Source organism: Anas platyrhynchos, chromosome 3, assembly GCF_047663525.1.
Source record: "Anas platyrhynchos isolate ZD024472 breed Pekin duck chromosome 3, IASCAAS_PekinDuck_T2T, whole genome shotgun sequence".
NCBI classification, from domain to species: Eukaryota; Metazoa; Chordata; class Aves; order Anseriformes; family Anatidae; genus Anas; species Anas platyrhynchos.
In genome coordinates this window covers 107616828-107635900 of record NC_092589.1, presented here as the reverse complement: position 1 = coordinate 107635900, position 19073 = coordinate 107616828, and the positions used below count along the sequence as shown (strand labels likewise).

Below are 19073 nucleotides of genomic sequence, written 5' to 3'. Positions count from 1 at the left end.
TTAAATTACCAGCATCATTTATTTTATTTTTAGAAAAAGTATAACTCAACTAATTCCTTTGTCTTGGACTTAAAGAAGAGTCCTTGTGGAAATGTTTTGAAATAATTCTGCATTGATTATGTAAATAATAGCAAATTCTCAGACAACTGTATGTTCCCATTGGTAATCTTGTATCAAAAAGTCCAGTAGCCAGTGGTAGAAGAATAACTTCAGAGGCGGTTCAGCACAACAGAAGCATGATTAGTTTATTCGATCTGAACAAAATAGTACTGGGTCAGCTTATTTTTAAATGTGTGCATTTTAATTTTTTGGAGAACTGTTAAAACTCATAAAAGACGCATGCAGCTATATTTTTCATCTGCCAAATCTTTGGTCCTTGTTTTCATTGTAGATGGATTAAAGCCCACGATATTGACCTTGCCTCTGGTCTTTAAAAGTCCTGGACATACTGCTACAACCTTCTGTTTGAAGTAGTTTTATTCTAATAGATGATTAATAATAGACACTCTTAGACATAGACACTCTTAGAACTTCTGCAAATTAGCAGTTGCACAGTCCAAAAAGTTTCATGATACTTCCATAAATTAGATTATAATTCCCTATTTCATATATAACTATTGCTAAATCACACAGGAAACTCAATTATCCTTTATTTGCATATAGCAAAATTAATTTTCTTAAACAATAATTAATGTTTAATTATTGAACAATAGCATCTCTATTAAAACAAGTAAAATTATATACTGTTTAAGTTATTATCCCAATCTAGCTTCCAATCTAACTGCATATTTTCATAAATTATTCCTAAAATAATTTAGTCATGGTTTGATTCAATAATGAAATCATTATAATTTAATGAAGCTTTATGTTTCTAAATGCAGAATGATCTTCAGCTGATTGGGATGCTATATCATTTAATGCTATCCATATGGGTGACTGACAAGCTTTATATCATGTGTGGTTCTCCACTTTTTAACATTAGTCTAAAATTTTAGGAATGCAGAAAGAAATGTGAATGCTGAACAATTATGAAAATATATTATTCATGAAAAAAAAAAGATGTAAATATTTAAATAAACACAAGATAAAATAATCTGGGGAGCTTCAGCTAGATGGCTGCAAGTATGTAGACAGCACAGCTATTTTGCTTTTCTTCAGAATGAGGAAATATTTATTCTAGAATCCCAGAATCTATTATCATGAGGGACTTAAAAAATTCAGATACTGTGTCCATAGAATAACGCTCTTAGGAATACTTTCTTAAGGATTAATAACCCCAAAAGTTTATTATTTGCTTGTTACAGTAGGAGGGAAAGCTTCTGGATATAAATAAAAAATATGTTTTACCATAGATTAATCACAGCTACACTAATCAGGCCTTGGGAATAACAGTTCAGGCTTCTGAGTGTTGTTGTTTAATGTCTGATGAGAATAAAATTTAGAGGATAATTTGAAACTTAGGAACTTCCTAAGTTTTCTGCAGTTTTTAGGACTGCAGACCTCTTGGAGAGAAACCAGAGAATAATAAAAATATCTACAGGTCTGGGAGATGTGACCTATTATAACTGTGTTACCCAAAAAATATAGCAGGAGTGAATAGTGATTATGGACTTCAAGTGCATAAAAGCTGGCTGCAGAAAGAAAGTGATTGAAATGGTCTTCATAATTACAGAGAAAAGAAATAATAAAAGAAAAATAAAAGAATAGAAATAAAATAAAATAAAATAAAATAAAATAAAATAAAATAAAATAAAATAAAATAAAATAAAATAAATACAAAAAAAATGAGATCATATCTCAGAGAGAATTAGAGATTAAAAAAAATATTTTTCTAGTTGCAGGAATAGATAAGCAATGAAACGGAATGCTGAGGCAGACTGTAGGATCTCCATCACTAGAAGATGTTATGAACAGCCTTCGAAAACTTGTGTCAATGTTTAGCTTAGTGTAGGTAGTCTTCCAGGGGAGAAGGAAGGGAACCAATGCCATGCTTTCTGTTTTAACTTGTCTGTGTGATATAATTCAGAAATATATTGAGAGGTCAGATGGTGTTCAGAGGATTATTGTCTGACAGAGCACAGCAGGAACAGGAAAGCAACATATCCCACATCAAACACCAATAGCCGTATCCTCCTGTGACTATTTCTTCAAGAAGAGGAAAAGAGAGAAGAAGACTCAGATTCTTAAAATTCTCAATGACTTTCTCTGAATATCCCTCTGTGTAGTGACCCTGCTCAAAGGCAGTGGTTTGCAGCTGTTGAGGTTTAACATGACCAGCAGCTAAGCACCACACAGCGTTTGCTCACCCTCCCCCCTCCCTCTTTGGGATGGGGGAGAGAATCAGGAAAATTAAGCCTGTGGGTTGAGATAAAGACAGTTTATTAGGACAGAAAAGAAAGGAAAATAATAATGATAATAGTACTACTAATAATAATGTGTACAAACAAGTTATGCACAATGCAATTGTTCACCACCCTCTGACCGATGCCCAGCCCCCAGGTACCCCCCATCCCGGCCAGCCACCCCTACATATTGTTCATCATGATGCCATATGCTATGGCACACCCCTTTGGCCAGTTTGGGTCAGCTGTCACCTCCCAGCTCCTGCTGCATCCACAGCCTGCCTGCTGGCAGGACAGAGCAAGAAGCTGAAAAGTCTTTGGCTTAGTGTAAGCACTGCTCTGCAACAATTAAAGCATCAGGGTGATATCATCATTATTCTCATCCTAAATCCCAAACACAGCACCATACAAGCTACTAGGAGGAAATTTAACTCTATCCTTGCTGAAAACAGGACAGCAGCAATAGTTGATGGATGAATATTTGATTGAGAGCAGCCTTCAGAGAAGGACTTGGGGGTTCTGGTGGAAAAAAGGTTGTCATGAGCCAGCCATGTGTGCTTGAAGCCCAGAAGACCAACTGCATCATGGGCTGCATCAACAGAGGAGTGGTCAGCAGGTGGAGAGAGGTGATTGCTGTCCTCTGCTCTGCCCTTGTGAGGCCCCACTTGGAGTGCTGCATCCAGGTCTGCGGCCCCCAGCACAAGAAGGATGTTGATCTGTTAGAGCAGGTCCAGAGGAGCGCCACAAAGATGATCAAGGATCTGCAGTACATATCCTGTGAAGAAAGGGTGAGAGAGCTGGGGCTGTTCAGCCTAGAGAAGAGAAGATTCCAGGGTGACTTCATTGCGGCTTTTCAATACTTAAAAGGGACTTATAAAATAGAGGAGAGCAACTCTTCGCTCAGTCGGATATTGACAGATTGAGGGGGAATGGTTTTGAACTAACAGAGGGGAGATTTAGATTAGAGGTTAGGAGGAAATTATTGACTCAGAGGGTGGTGAGACACTGGAACGGTTTGCCCAGAGAGGTTGTGGATGTCCTATCCTTCGAAGTGTTCAAGGCCAGGTTAGATGAGGCCCTGAGAAACTTGATCTCATGGGTGGCAAGAACTATATGATCTTTAAGGTCCCTTCCAATCCAAGCCATTCTGTGATTCTATGATTCATTCTATGATTCTGTGAAGGGGTTACTCAGTTATAGGTCTATATAGCAGAAAAAGATTGAGTTCCTCGTCTCTTCTTCTACAGTTGCTTTGTATATGCTCCAGTAACTTCATTAAATTTTGCAGGCTAGATCCACAGATTCTAGGATCTGCTCCTTCATGAAAGTGTTTATGAGCCTTTTATTATGCCTTGAAAATCAGATGTCTCAATTGCCTGTGCTACATGCACCTTTCAACCCATCTGTATGAGCTTCTATAGCTAGTGAGTGTCTCCACTGACAGGAAATTTATGTCTCTGACCAACTACTAATTGGTAGTTGATTTTTTAACCACCACTTTAGCAGTGATATTTGCTCTTTACTGCAAGATAGGAACAACGTTCCGAGTCCTTTTGTTGTAACTTGATATATTTTTTAATTCTATAATTAGTAATAAGCATATGCCACCTTGTGTGGGAAGAAATTAATAGTTCCTCTTTTATGATATATTTCTGGAGAGCAGCAGTGGCTGTATTGAATAGAGAAATCATTTTATTATAAACCTCTCTAAGAGATATGGAAAGAAATTTTCATGCTTTCAGGAAAGAATTGTAGTGGTACTGTGTGCAACTGAGTAGGGTGCTACATGCATGGCACTTCGTAAGTTTTGCTGCTTCATTTAGGAATGCTCATCTTGTCATATTTCTTTCTGAGCTCTGTTTATGTCTGCTAGACAAAGGAATTTCAGCCATCAATCAATATCCTGAAGTAGAAAAGAGGTATGAAAAAGAAGAGACCAAAATGTTGGAGGCATGATAACCTAGGATTCCAATCAAGATTCATTATATTGGCTGCAGAATAGAAATGAAATCCAGTTGCTTCTCTCTTCTATTCAGGTAAACTATTTAGTGTTTATTAGTCACATACAGAGTAGTGCAAAGTGTGTACAAAAGTTTCTGATGATGGATCATTTCTGCACGCATAGGAAAATTGAAGTATTTTAGCATGTAAGAAACACTCTAACGGTGTGCTCAGAGCTTTGGTTAAAAAATACTTTTTGGTGCTGTGTCAAAAAAGTGAAATTTTCCATGGGAACCCACCAGTTTCATTGAAACTTTCTCCAGGGAACTGCACCACTCAGTTCCAGTGTGAAGTCTGAGAAAACACAACAAACAGGCAGCCTTGACCTGACAACTCTTGTATGAGATTTACTGTTCCAGCCTGGATGACAGAGATAAGGGAATTGGATATATGCCTTCCAACTTCCTCAGCCACTGAGTTATTTATCCACCTGGAAAGAGTTTTGTTTTGTTTTGTTTTTCCTGTATATATATATATTTTTTTTTTCTGTGAAAAATACATGTCTCTTATTTTTCTGTCCCAGCTGCATAGCAATGCAGTGTGAGTGTTTGCATGTATCAAGTTTCTGTTAAGTTATAACAGAATCAGGTTGTGTTACCAGGCACCATGAGCATACATATTCAAATATGCATGATTGCAAGCACATACTCTTGAGCAAATTGAATCACTCTCCAGAGTTGAAGCAGATTAATTTATTTTTCTGTTTTTGTTTGTTTGTTTTGTTTGTTTTTTAAATTCTTCTCAGGATTTGTAGAGAAAGTTATAATACAAGACTTTTGGGAAAATGGTAATTACAGAATTAAAAGCTAAATTAATAGATTTTGACATCTTTTTATTGTTAGGGTGAGTATGTTTCTAGAAGCTTGTTCATTGGCTGTATTTATTGGGGTCAAGGCATTTGTCTTTTCTTTGGTACAGATTGTTTTGCATTTACTTCCTGAAGCAATAAGTAGTTATTAGACACTATATACCATTTCCTCTGACTTTTGACACACTTCCTTTTCAGAAAACTGGAAAATAAAAATAAAAATCAAAGTTCTACTTTGTTTATCCTGGATTTCCCAGTCTGATGAAATATGTTGTTACAGTACAAGATCTGAACAAGATTTTATAAATGATCAAAATGTGACTTTTATTGGAAAATTCATGTCTTATAAATTGAGATTCTATGTACATATATCTTAGTGTTCTTAAGTGATAACACTTCTGGAGGCACCTTAAAGACAGAAATAGAATGCATCATTTTGGATCTTAAATTCCATCCATGACTGAGCACAGCCCAGAAGCATTTATTGCAGAGTGTGTGACTTCCCCAGAAAGCTAATGATGGGAGATAGGATGCGTGAACATGAGTAGATACTACACTCAGAAAGTGAGTGAGTTGCAAAACCAAATTGAGAACCCTACATTTTACAATTGCAGGTTGTAGGAAATGATTACTGTGAAGCATCAAGTCAGACATGACATGGTACATACAGAATGAATCTGGGATGCTCCCTGTTCAGTGTCCAGGTATGTTAATTTGCTTATTCTCCATATACAGGTGAGGAAGGGTTGTGATTTCATGAGTTTTCAAAGACAGTTAACTCGCTTCAATGACAATGCATGAACAAACACATAATTGAGTGTGTACTTTAAGTGACATTTTCAATCAGGTTCAGAAGAAATCTGTGAGAGTTCTGAGAAATTTGTGTTTCCCTTGCTATTAGACATCAGCAACTGGCCAATTAAAAAAAAAAAAAAAAAAAAAAAAGAGAGAGAAAGGTGAATATTTTACCAATATCTTACCACCACTTTCCCCCCACTGTTCTACCACTACCTAAGCACTACCTAAGTCTTTGGTGCTTGCAACTTTTGAGCCACTTATTGATATGAACCCAGTGTGAACTTCATTCACCAGCTTTCTGAAGTTTTAGATTGAGTCAGTGTAACATTTTTTCTTCAAGCCAGTAAGTAAGTACAGTTTAAACAGTGCTTAAATGCCAATGATGAGAATAACTCAATGGTCTTTTTGTGCCAAATAGTAATTTTTGATAGAGATTTGTGAGTCCTTCACTGTGACTTTGCTTCAGTAAAGAGGAAAGAACTGGAAATGACAGTTAGCTGAACAGAGGGTGAAGAAAGTACCAGAGCCATAAAAGCTTTTGCATACCTAAAAGAAGATTCAGTCATCTAAGTTCAGCATGCCCTTCATGTTCAGCCAGCCATATCTGGAAAAAGACTATTTCAGAAATTTACTTTTTTTTACCCTACTGATTTCAAAATATTCCTCTAATCATACCTAGGGCTGTGCTTTCACTTGCCCCACCACTTACAGCTTAGTTTCCTGTAGTTCTCTGCTATTTGATTTCTCCTGTGCATAATTAGATAACCACTTTTACATTTCAGCCTTAGCCACAGGGAGGATGGAGAAAGATAATTTGGATTTTTTTTCTCTCTCTCTTTTTTTTTTTTTTTTTTTTTTTTTTTGGGGGGGGGGATCAGTTGCCCATTCAGGCAGTTGTTATTGCTGAGGCCTCCAGACATCTCTCAGGTTTGACTAAAATTAGCCAGTAGGTTCAAAAATTGCAATGGGTGGCTGGGAAAAAAGGCTGACAGAGCAGAAGACAGGCAGGCAGACAGACCACCGTACCTGCAGATGGACATGGCAGCCAACCATACAGTCCTTGTCAGCAGCCAACAAGAGAAATGACTGAACCAAGAAGGTTCACTCTGATTTAATTGAATTAAACAGATTAATGACAGCTTCACAGTCTCTGTCCAGACAAATGAAAGTCATAGCTACAGTTACAGTCAGGGCTTTGTTATTGCTGCTGTTTTATTGTTTTTAATTTGTTTTATTTTGTTTTTCCTTTGTAAATGAGCAATAGGAATTACTAATTGCCCTGTTAACCATTTAATAGCCACAAAATATACTAATAAGGTGCCCATGACAAAAATAAAAAAATAAAAATCTCTGAAAGAAAGAAGCTTGTAGGATCAGGCTGTTTCTGTTCACATTAGTGTGTACTTAGATACTGCAGGAGAAATTCTAACCAAAAAAAAAAGATGACCAACATCTTTAAATATTAAACAAGTAGGTTCTGGGAGATGAATTACAGTAAAAGACCATCCTTGAGTATACACATAATGAAAAACTTTTGTTAATATCCTCACTGTGTGGTATTGACAAACATTCATTGCTCTGAACTATAATAAAAGGTTACATGCTTTTGTTTGCATTGCATTATAATGTTAATGAAATAACAGTGATCGTTTTGCAGAATTCTAGTTCAGTTAAATATATATATATTTTTTCTATTTTCTCCTTCAGGAAATAACCAAAACCAATCCTAGAATGTAAGTTAGACCCTAGAAATTCATCATTCTCTTTTCAATCATTCTCAACAGCAATTACGTGGAATTAACATCCTTGAAAATTAAGTTGTTTTCCAGCAGTCCCAATAGAAGCTATATTGCCATTTTTGCATAACACATTAAAACAAAATGCAAGTGAAAAGAATGAAAAGAGTACAAGACAAAAATGACAAATTGAGAAAATGTGACCCATGAGAAAGCAATGAAGGACTAGGACTTGCTTAGTCTTGGATAGAGAAAGATAAATATCTTACATAAAAGGCTGTACACTTTGTCTGGTGCACAGTAATGAAGAAAGTTTTATTAGCCTCAGAGAAGATTCAGTATGAATTCTGTTAAAAGGTTTCTAACTGCACAGGTAGTCAAACACTACAACAGTGCAAGGACACTGCGGTCCCCTTACTGGAAATGCTTCCTACTAGATGACCATCAGTCTGTCTAGATGAAGAAATGATCTAACTATATTCAGTCCTGATTCAATGAAGATAACTGTGGTATATAATCTCCTGCAGATCCTCCTAGGTCTTTGTTTTTATATTCTTGTGCCTGATTCTTTATTCTCTATGACTGTTCACTCTCTTTGAACTTCAGTATATATTTTTTAATCTTATTTCAAAAATAGTATGTGTGGAGGGAGACATTATTTTCCTTGGAAACTTTTAGTTGTACAGAAATCATTCTCCTCACTCTTCTTTACTTGACTATTGTTTAATTTGACAGTTTAATTGCAATGTTAGCAGAACAAAATTGGTGATCAGAAACTTAACTTTACTTTTCAAGCTGTTCTTCCACAGTTGCAGAATTAACAAGAACAGACTACACGTATCTCCCCCCCGCCCCGCCCCCCCCCTCCTCCCTCCCCAGATCATTGGAAAACTGGAACTGGAGATGCAAGAAAAGTAGAGCACTGCAGCAAGACGAAAAAATCTTTCCAGGTTTACAAGTATTCCCAATCTTTCCCTGCTCTACTGCTTCTCAAGAAATCCTACTGAGTTAGAATAGTCTTGTAATATGCTCAGAAGTGAGATTTGGGGAATATCTAACAATCAACATTTCCCACAGATTGTGATAGAAAATGTTAAAATGATATCAAGAACGATAGCAAAGCCACAAACCTTTGCTAAAAAGCAGGTGGCCTCACTTCTTAAGATTTTACTTGAAATGTAAAATGGAGCCATTTAAGATGTTGAATCCCCCCAGCAGCTTCAAGTTATGACAAGTGAGATTGATGTATTTTCCTGTGCACACTCCTGTGGCTAACCTTAAAATGGGAAAATTATGGGAGCTTTATGTTAACAATAAAGTAAATGCGCTTAGCGGATTAGGGCAAATTTAATGAGTATACTCATTTGTAACACTTTTTATAGTTTTAGAGCACTGCAAGGGTCTTTAGAATACAAGACAACCAATGGCCTGTAGAGTGTTGTTATTATTTTGAAAGATCTTGTATCACACACCACTGTTTCTTAAATTATTTTCTCTATGTCCATATCCTCTTTCTTTTAAGGCCTCTCCTTAAAATAAAATAAAATAAAATAAAATAAAATAAAATAAAATAAAATAAAAATTCAGCTATCTCTTTATCTTTATACGGGTATAAATTTAGACTGCCACTGGAAACATTGTTTAAAAGCTTGATCTGATGAATTTTGTAAGGGAATCAGTTTGCTTGTGGGAGTTGCTGCTGCATCTATAAATGGAAGATTTCTCTCCAAAGAAATTCAGCATCTCATGGCATGAGATGTACTCATACAAAACCAGACCTATTGAGAATACATATGTATATATATATATTTTTTTTTTTCAGATGAAAAATATGGTGTGTATTTGACATATTATTAAAGCCACAATTTAATATGGATTATATGGATTTGTGCAGATGGGACAGCCATGATATTATGACCTTCAAGAAACTGATTTATGCTACTGGTAGTGAGTATATTTTATTTGTGTTAAACTGAAACTATATCACAGATTATTACCCACTGTGAAGTATTTCCTAGTGAGTGACTATCTATGAGTTCTAACTTCTGATATCTATTCAGCAGACCCAGTGGTTATAAGATAAATATTTTCAGATGGTAAAATCATCAGTCTTTAGATTTAAGCTCTAGAAGTTACATTTTTTTTCCCTGTATTTTCTCCTTTTTATAATTCTTCAATAAGATCTAGATAAGGTGAGTAAAGCTTTTATTATTATTATTATATATATAATATAATAATAATAATATATATATATATTTTTTTTTTTCTTTTTCTGGGGGGCGGAAAGAACTAATACAGCACAAATACGTGGCTAAAGCTGAAAAAGCTATTGACAATTACTTTTTTGTTTTTGTTTGGACTGATAAATCATGCACTCTCAACTTTGTTTACTCGTTCCATTTATAGATGAAATAAAATATGAGATAGAGAAGTTTTAGCTGGCTTCCTACTTGAACAGAATTGAAAATAGTAAATCTGAATTGCTGAACCCCTATTCTTTGTGGTCTGTTAGCTATAAAAATCCTTTAGGTTTTCAGGCTTCATATTTCCTCTGAAGGCCTTGTGATTAAGAAATAACACACTTGATTATTAACTGTTGCTTGCTTGATATGGAAATCACTGTGATTGTTGGCACTAAATTATGTCTTTTTTTTTACGGAAGCAATTTTTAGTATAGAACAGCAGTGTATGAGAAACCAGAACAAAAGCATATTTGCACTTGAGTGAAACTTTCCAAATGCAATATTTAAATAGTTGAATGTATTCATTATCCTCCTTTTGAGTGCCATCTGTTCTTAACAGTTAATGTTGTGAACGTTTCACGTTACATGATCACCAAGGATTTGGATAATCATCTCACCACTCTCAACATTTAATCCTTAGAATTTATTCTAACACACCTGATACATTTAACACAACTTTCTAGTCTGTGGAAGGAGGTGAATATGGTTCAACATTGTGGAGGAATACAGACAAAACAGATTAGTAAGCAGTGTAGCATAGATACTTAATATATGTTGGATGAAGTGGCCTTTGGAAGTGCCTGACTTTATCATAGATGATGACTTGAGACAAAAGGGGTAACTCCCAGGTTAGATTAATCTGATTTAGGTTGCTAAATATTGTTTTACATATTTGATATATTTATATAGGACATATGATTATATGCTACATGTTAATTATAGGTATTCTGTCTCTTTTATACCTTCCTTAAAGTGGCTTTTGTATATAAACTCTTCTCAAAGTATTGACTTTTTAATATTTAAAGTCAATTACTTTTGGTTGTGTAACTTCATTTGCTTTCTTCTGTTGTCCCTGCCTTCAAATTAGGCAGGTTTTTCAAAGGCCTTGTGTAAGCAAACAACCTCCAACTCCTTTTCTAGACTGAATAAGATTTATTAGGCAGAGAGAAAGACAGAGCTATTAACTTGTCTTTCCCTCTTTCCTCCAAACTCTGAGTCAATTGGGAGTCAAACACTCTTCAGCAAATAATTTAGAACTATATTATGCTTTCCCACGAAAGTCAGACAAGGATAAGTAAAATGACATTCCAAATAAATTGAAAAATATCTCCATGTGTAATCAAAAGGAGAGCTTTTAAGTGGTGAGATAAAGAAAGTGGAATGTTGGTTTGCAATTGAGAGGATTCTTGGAGATTAGCTCCACTGCACATCTGAAATGTGCTGAATATGACACCTCTACAGATTCCTATTATTATTTCTAATACCAGTGGATTTCACCTCCAAATCATATTTCAACACAATATGATCTGATTGTAATTCAGTCATATTGGTCTCACTTTGTCAATATGCCAATATAAATGCACAGATGTAAAGCATATTAGGTATCTAGGCTAGAACATTTCACTTAGTCCAAAATTAATCAATTTAAAATACTTTATATTACATGTAGGAGGACAACTCCTTACTGCCTAAGTTCAAGTAATATTAATGGCATATTAGGCTAAAGAAAATTATCTAAACTTGTCAACTCAGCAAAGATGTCTTCAAAAGGACTTGAATAAGGTCTTGTAACAGAAAATTCTACTCCAAGGTGCATTTACTTCAAAGGTTTTGCTGCTTCCTTCAGGAACATGAATCTTTTTCAGCTTTGTTTATTTTTGCTGGATAAGAGATCTTCAGCCATCAAGCTTAAAAACAGATGGTTTAGTTGCTGAATTAAACACTAAGCACTGCAGCAATCATCCCAAAAACATTACAAGAGGGGAAAAAAGAAGAATCAAAGTAAGGGTCTCAACTTAATAACTCTTTTTGGAGAAGTACTAACAGAGCATAACTTTATTTATTATTTTATTTTATTTTATTTTATTTTATTTTATTTTATTTTATTTTATTTTATTTTATTTTATTTTATTTTATTTTATTTTATTTTATTTTTTATTTTTATCAGAGTAGGTAGATGGCTCTTCTCTTGACAGAACAAGGGAGGACCCAGGGAGCCATTATTTTGGAAATCCCAACCAAAGCAGTATCATCAACAGCTAGCTGCTGTTAGTTCTCTAACAGCTAGCTGATGATAGCTCTCTTGCTAGGTGCTGGGATGCATTTCCATCCCATGCCTGTCATAGGCACTGCACTCCCTGAGCTGGCATGGGAGAGTGTCCAGTTGATTCATTTGAGATTTGATGCATTTGAGATTGACTGCTGATCAACCCCTTATTTTTAACCTATAGTACTAACAGCTCTTGTCTGACTCACCCTTAGGCAGGGTTGGGTCAACATTAGTGTTTAAACCTTGCAGCTTTGGATCTGACCATCTGCTCCAGACAGCATAGCTGTGACTCAGTGGACTACGAGGGTGCAAGCTAGCAGCTCTGCATTACAACACACAAATCCTTTATGTAAATAAAGGGAATGTTACATTTTATAAGTTGTTTACCTTATATCCTTTCTTATTCTTTCCTTACTGATTACAGCAATTCCTAGCAAAAAATGATCTTTTAGTTTAGTATTCCTTGCCTTGCCTTGCTTTGCCTTCATATTGACTTTTTGCTTAGGTAAGTCACTTATATTTTAGATGCTTAAATTAGTTACTCTAGAACACAGTCTGTATTGTTATATCAAAACATATAGGGAATAATAGGAAAATATTTAATTTCCTATTTTCTAAACACAAACGTATATTTCTTTATATAAGAAAAAATATTAAAAAAGCTTTGATGGGAGGTGGGATGTTTCCTTACTTCTTTTTTTTCTCCCCTATGGGAACATTCCAGGTTTGAAGTGAGGTATTGTGGAATTTCAATTATTTCTAAGTAGTAGTTTTGAATCAAGATGTCCAACTCTGCTTATTGTTGTATCTGCATATACTTAAAACAGCCAATTTCAAAAGACAGTTGCTGTTTCAGTCTCCAGGTTTTAAATATTTAATTCTAATTTCTTTTCTGGCAAGTGAAGTGGAATCCCAAAGAATGACTGTTTCTTGGTCAAGAAAATTTCTTAGGTTTCCTTTTTCTTAACTATTGTTAAAAGCTTCTGCACTGTACAGAGAGTAACAAATACAGAAAATACAGATGCCCTGGATTTGGTTTCTAACTTTAATTTGGTACACTTTTGAAAGCCAGTAGTCTGACCTGAATAACATAGGTCTTCAAATTTAACAAGCAAGTTAGGTATTATGTCCATTGCTGCTTCTGGGCCTGTTATTTTTATGATTTTATCAGTAGAGAGTGCCTAGCTTCAGCAATATGATTGGGCAGATCATTTAAAGATTCATTTGATCTTGCTTTACGAACTTCAAAATGACTTTTTTTTTTTTTTTTTCAGGGTAATACGTACTATATATATATATATATATATAATACGTACTATATATATATATATATATAAAATTCTGTAACAGCCCAAAGTCTTATTTATAACATACATACAACAATAACAAAATACACAAAACAAACAAACAAAAAATACAAATAAACAAAACACTAGGCAGTGAAGTGAAAAAGTGTCTTTAAGTCTCTTTTTGCTGTGGATAACAATAAAAAAAAACAGAATTAGAAATAAATTGTCAGTTGAAGAGAATATAGTTTTCCAATACCTGCATTTATATCTACCTGGCCTTTCAGACTAAATAGCTTGTTTATTCCCAGAATAGATTACATGCACCTTATTTTAAATGAGCCCATTCAGATGAAGGATTTTACATTTTAATATCACAATAGATCCAAAACCTAAATGCTTGTGAAAGAAAAGGCAATTCATCATCAGTGAAAGTGGTACTCTCTGTTGTCTGCCCTCTTCCATCAATCATAAGGAAACAAATGATTATTTTTGATTCTATCATGTCTGTATTCATATGTAGCTATACGGCTTAGAAATGTCTCTCCACATATCTGAGATGTGGAAAGCATAAGTCTTTGCTGGGAATTACGCATCATTACCTTCTCTGACAATCCTCAGGGATTCCTAACTATGATAAATTTTGAAACTCAAATATTTCACTGTTGGTTAGAGGAAAAAAAAAAGGTAGAATGCATGAGAATTGAAACTGAACTTTGATTATACCTGGCTAATTAGAAGTGGAGTTGAGTTTTCAAAATCACGCAGAGCTCAGATTTTTAAAGGTATTTTAGCTATCTATTCTTGGCACTGTATCATCCAATTGATGTGGAGAACTAACTGTTTTAGCATACATTTTAATACACAAGGATAATGAGTGCAACACTGTGTGATTTCAGGGTATGTGATAACTGTTTGGCACTGAATGATATCATCTACATATATCCTTAAGGACTTTGAAACAGACATTTTTCTGCAAGAGCCCCACTTATCTGTGGCTAGCTCAAACTGAAGCACTGTTTTTTGATGTATTTCTACCAGCTTGCTGCAGTAGAGAATTGTGACCAATACATTGTTTCTAAATATACCAGCAAATTAAACCTCTCCCTGTAATTATTTTCTTTGTTCTCCTGTGTTTATTTCTGCTTCTGACCTGTTAGAAACGAACAATAATTCATTCATATAGTCAATACCTACAAGAAAACTGGCAGTAAAATGATCATTCAAATATAATAATAGAATCATAGAATATCTCGAGTTGTAAGGGAACCATAAGGATCAAGTCCAACTGCTGGGTCCGCAAAGGACCACCCAAAAAATCTGACTGTGTCTGAGAGCATTGTCCGAATGCTTCATGAATATAATTTATATAATATAATATAATACAATATGATAATCATGAATTATATATAAGATATATAATAAAGGTTTTATTTGGAAGGTTGTGATATTTCAACTTCTCTAATAAACACAGAAGCGTGTTCATGGAGGCATCTTATATATATATTTAGGAATTGCAGAACAACTAATAATCTTCTGCATGGATACTCAACTGGTTTTCTTTGAGACCTACCTCTTTTTTTTTTGACCTGCCTCTTTGAGAAGCATGGAGAAGCTGCCAGTTTCAGCTGGCTCCAAAGAGACCCGCCACTGCCCTGAGCCAAGCTAATAAGCAATATTTTTTGTGCCTCTGTGAGTGCAGTTTAAAGAAAGGGGAAAAACAAACAAACAAAAAACCTGCTGCAAAACAGCAGCCAGGAGAGTGAGGAGCGAGAAGCAGCCCTGCAGCCCCCAAAGTCAGTGCAGCAGGAGGGCAGGAGGTGCTCCAGGCACGCAGCACAAGTTCCTCTGCAGCCTGTGGAGAAGCCCCTGGTGTTGCAGGCTGTCCCCCTGCAGCCCATGGGTCCCACATGGAGCAGATCTCCACGCTGCAGCCCTGGTGGAGCAGGTGGATGTGGCCTGGAGGAGGCTGCAGCCCATGGAGAGCCCCCGCAGGAGCAGGCCCCGGGCTGGAGTTGCAGCCCGTGGAGAGGAGCCCACACAGAAGCAGGGGGTCTGGGGGGAGCTGCCGCCCTCCTGTGGGGGACCCGTGCTGGAGCAGTTTGCTCCTGGATGGACTCTGTGGTACAGAGCCGTGTGGGAGCAGTTCTTGAACAGATGCTGCCTGTAAGCACCTGTAAGCAGCCCCTGCAGGCTCAGTTTGGGAAGGACTAAATATCTCCCCCCTCTTTTTTTTTTTTTTTTTTTTTTTTTTTTTTTTTGGCATGATTCTATTTTCTAAGTCATTGTGAAAGCTAACTTTTCATAAATGTCGTGGTTTAACCCAGTGTGCAAATGTGCATGAGATGTTTGCTCACTACATTTGCCCAAGGGATGAGGGAGAGAATTGAGGGAAAAAAAAAAAAAAAAAAAAAAAAGTGAGACTCATGGGTTGAGATAAGAGCAATTTGATAGGGAAGGAGGAAAAAAAATAAAAGAATACACAAAACAATTTTTGCACAACTCAAATGCTCACCACTAGCCAAATGATGCCGAGCCAGTCCCTAAACAACAGCAGTCAACTCCTCCAGTTTTATAGCTGAGTATGATGTCATATGATATGGGATATCACTTTGGACAGTTTGGGTCAGCTGTCCTGGTTAAGTCCCCTCCTAGCTTCTTGTGCTCCCCCAGCCTCCTTGCTGGCAGGATGATATGAGAAGCTGAAAAGTCCTTGACTTGGCATAACCACTGCTTTGCAACAACTAAAACATCCTTGTGTTATCAGCATTATTCTCATCCTAAATAAAATAATAGCAGTTACATAGAGGAAAATAGCTCTATCCCAACCCAAACCAGGAAAATATAGTATATTGGTTGAAGTCTTACTTTGTATCATACCAGAAGTATTTTCTCTAGCAGACTCATTATCCTCAGGATTTTTTAACATACATGCAGTTTGCATTTACATTTACGAAGGCATTCAAGCCTAAACAATGATTCCAGACTCAACAATATACAGCAGAAAAATAACTCCTTGTATTGCCTAGATTGGAAACTCTGAACAGTGTTCTTTATGGAACATACTTTATTCTATTTACTGAAAATTAATTAGGGCTTCATCATAAAATCATTATTATAAATCATACTCATCTGTAACATCATAATTGCTTTATGAAATTCTATGAAAATTAGTGGGTACGACATGTAAAAGCAACAGACAGTAATACTAATTTTATCATCAAACCATACCTAATCATAAGGCACGATGAATAGAGTTTTACTGTTTTATCGCATATCAGCTGTTCTTTTCTGAGTAGTGAGAAATGTTAGCTTTTCAAAAATTAGTTTTTAATCCTACTGTATTATTTCTGTATCTTCAACTTTAAAAATAATTCCGCTATCCCCATTGTTATGAGACTGTAAGGTATTATTAACAGACCATTTTGATGATGATCTCTGAGAAATAAATTGGGTTTTGTCCATGTCAGAAGTGCAGGTGTTCACAACATCACATTGCCATTACCGTTAACAATCCTTCTGGTGTACATAAAAGAAAAGTTCTCAAACATTACAATAATGAGTATGAATATTCTAAGGTAGAACTGCATGGACAGATACATAAGAACTACATTTCAGGCCCTAAAATAAATTTCTCCATTATTAGAATGAGTCATCCTAGAGAAACAAAGTGGATAACGGTATTGTTACAGTTCCGTGTTGTATTTTTGGTCTATAATAATTAAAATGTTATTTCTCCATTCTTACTCATTTCTAGCACTTGACATAAATTTCAAGCTAATTTAACAAAGACTAAAATCCCATGATTCTTGATAATAACCACTTTATTGTAGAGTTAATAGAAGAGTGACTCCTCCTCCAACTCGACTCTGACATGGCCTGAAGCACTGCTATAACATTTTTCTTTTTAGATGATACATATCATATGAAGCATCTGTGAAAAGCTCTTTTCCATGTAGAAAGGCTCTGCTTTTGTCTCGATTGTGATTTTATTCCTGGAGGCTAATTGTATTATTTCAGCTTTAAGAATATCTAGAATACTTTCAGAGCCAGGCTTATTGGTGCTCAGTGTAAGGGCAAGAGGCAATGGGCACAAACTGAAACATGGGAGGTTCTGTCTGAATGTCAGGAAGCACTTACGTCTGTACAAGGTGACTGAGCACTGGCACAGGTTGCCCAGAGAGGTTGTGGAGTCTCACTTAACGGAGATCTTCAAAAGCCATCTGCACATGGTGTTGTGCAACATGCTCTAGGTGTCCCTGCTTGAGAAGGAGGGTAGGACTAGATGACCTCTAGTCCCTTCTAGAGGACTTGTGTCTGTTGATGGATGAAAAGCTGAACATGAGCAAGCAAAGTGCACTTGCAGCCCAGAAGGCCAATAGTAACCTGGGATGCATCAAAAGAAAAGTAGTCAGCAGGTCAAGAGAGGAGATTCTCCCCACTCAGCTCTGCCCTTCTGAGACCCCACCTGGAGTTCTGCATTCAGTGCTGGGGCTGCCAGCACAAGAAGGACATGGAACTATTATAAAGAGTAAGGCAGCAAGGGTCAGAGCCCTTTTCCTATGAAGACTGGCTGAGGGAGTTGGGGTTGTTCAGCCTGGAGAAGGGAAGGCTCTGGGGAGACCTTGTAGTGGCCTTCTAGTACTTAGAGGAGGTTTAAAGAAAAGATGGGAATGGTCTCTTTGTCAGGAAGTGTAGTGATAATACAAGTGGCAGTGGTTTTAAACTAAAAGAAGTTAGATTTAAACTAGATGTTAGGAAGAAATTCTTTACTCAGAGGATATTGAGGAAGATGTTGACCAGAGAAGCTATGGATGTCCCATCCCTGGAAGTGTTCAAGGCCAGGTTGGATGGGGCTTTGAGCAACCTGGTCTAGTGAAAGTTATCCCTAGCCATGGCAGGGGAGTTGGAACTAGATGGTCCTTAGGGTCTGACGCAAACAATTCTATAAACAATCCTTTATATCCAATATCCAATATCTTTTATCCAATATCCTTTGATCCTAACCTTAGCCATTCTGTGTTTCATGGGAGCAATGTGTCATATAATCTTCTAAACAGTAAAACATTTTATAAACAAAAATTAAATCCTAGCACCATTTTTTTAAATTCAACTACATTAATATTTATTATTTATAATGAATTAGGGGAATTTGTAATCTGTGGAATATAACTCCCAAATATGTAAGTTAGGATATATCAGCTTACTACATGACAATGTTTTATATAGCCTCTGTTGTGATTTAAGCCCGCAGGCTACTCAGCACCACCCACCTGCTCACTTGGTCTACCCTAGGTGGGATGGGGGAGAGAATTAGATAGGTAAAAGTGTGAGAACTCATGGACTGAGTTAGCCAGTTTACTAGGGAAAACAAAATCCATGTGTGCACTCAAAGCAAACCAAGGAATTCATTTGTTATTTCCCATCATCAGGCAGGTGTTCAGCCACTCCCAGGAAAGCACGACTCATTGTGTGCCATGGCGTCTTTGTAAGACAAATGCCATCATTCCAAATGTCTACCCCTTCCTCCTTCTTCACCCCAACTTTTACTGCTGAGCATGAAGCCACATGGTATGGGACATCCCTTTGG

The 19073-nt window shown here is 36.2% G+C and overlaps 1 long non-coding RNA gene across 2 annotated transcripts in view; it reads right to left on the bottom strand.

Moving 5' to 3' along the window:
* LOC106019471 (uncharacterized) overlaps positions 1–19073 on the bottom strand; it is an 89865-nt gene that overhangs the window by 5949 nt on the left and 64843 nt on the right. The window lies entirely within an intron of this gene.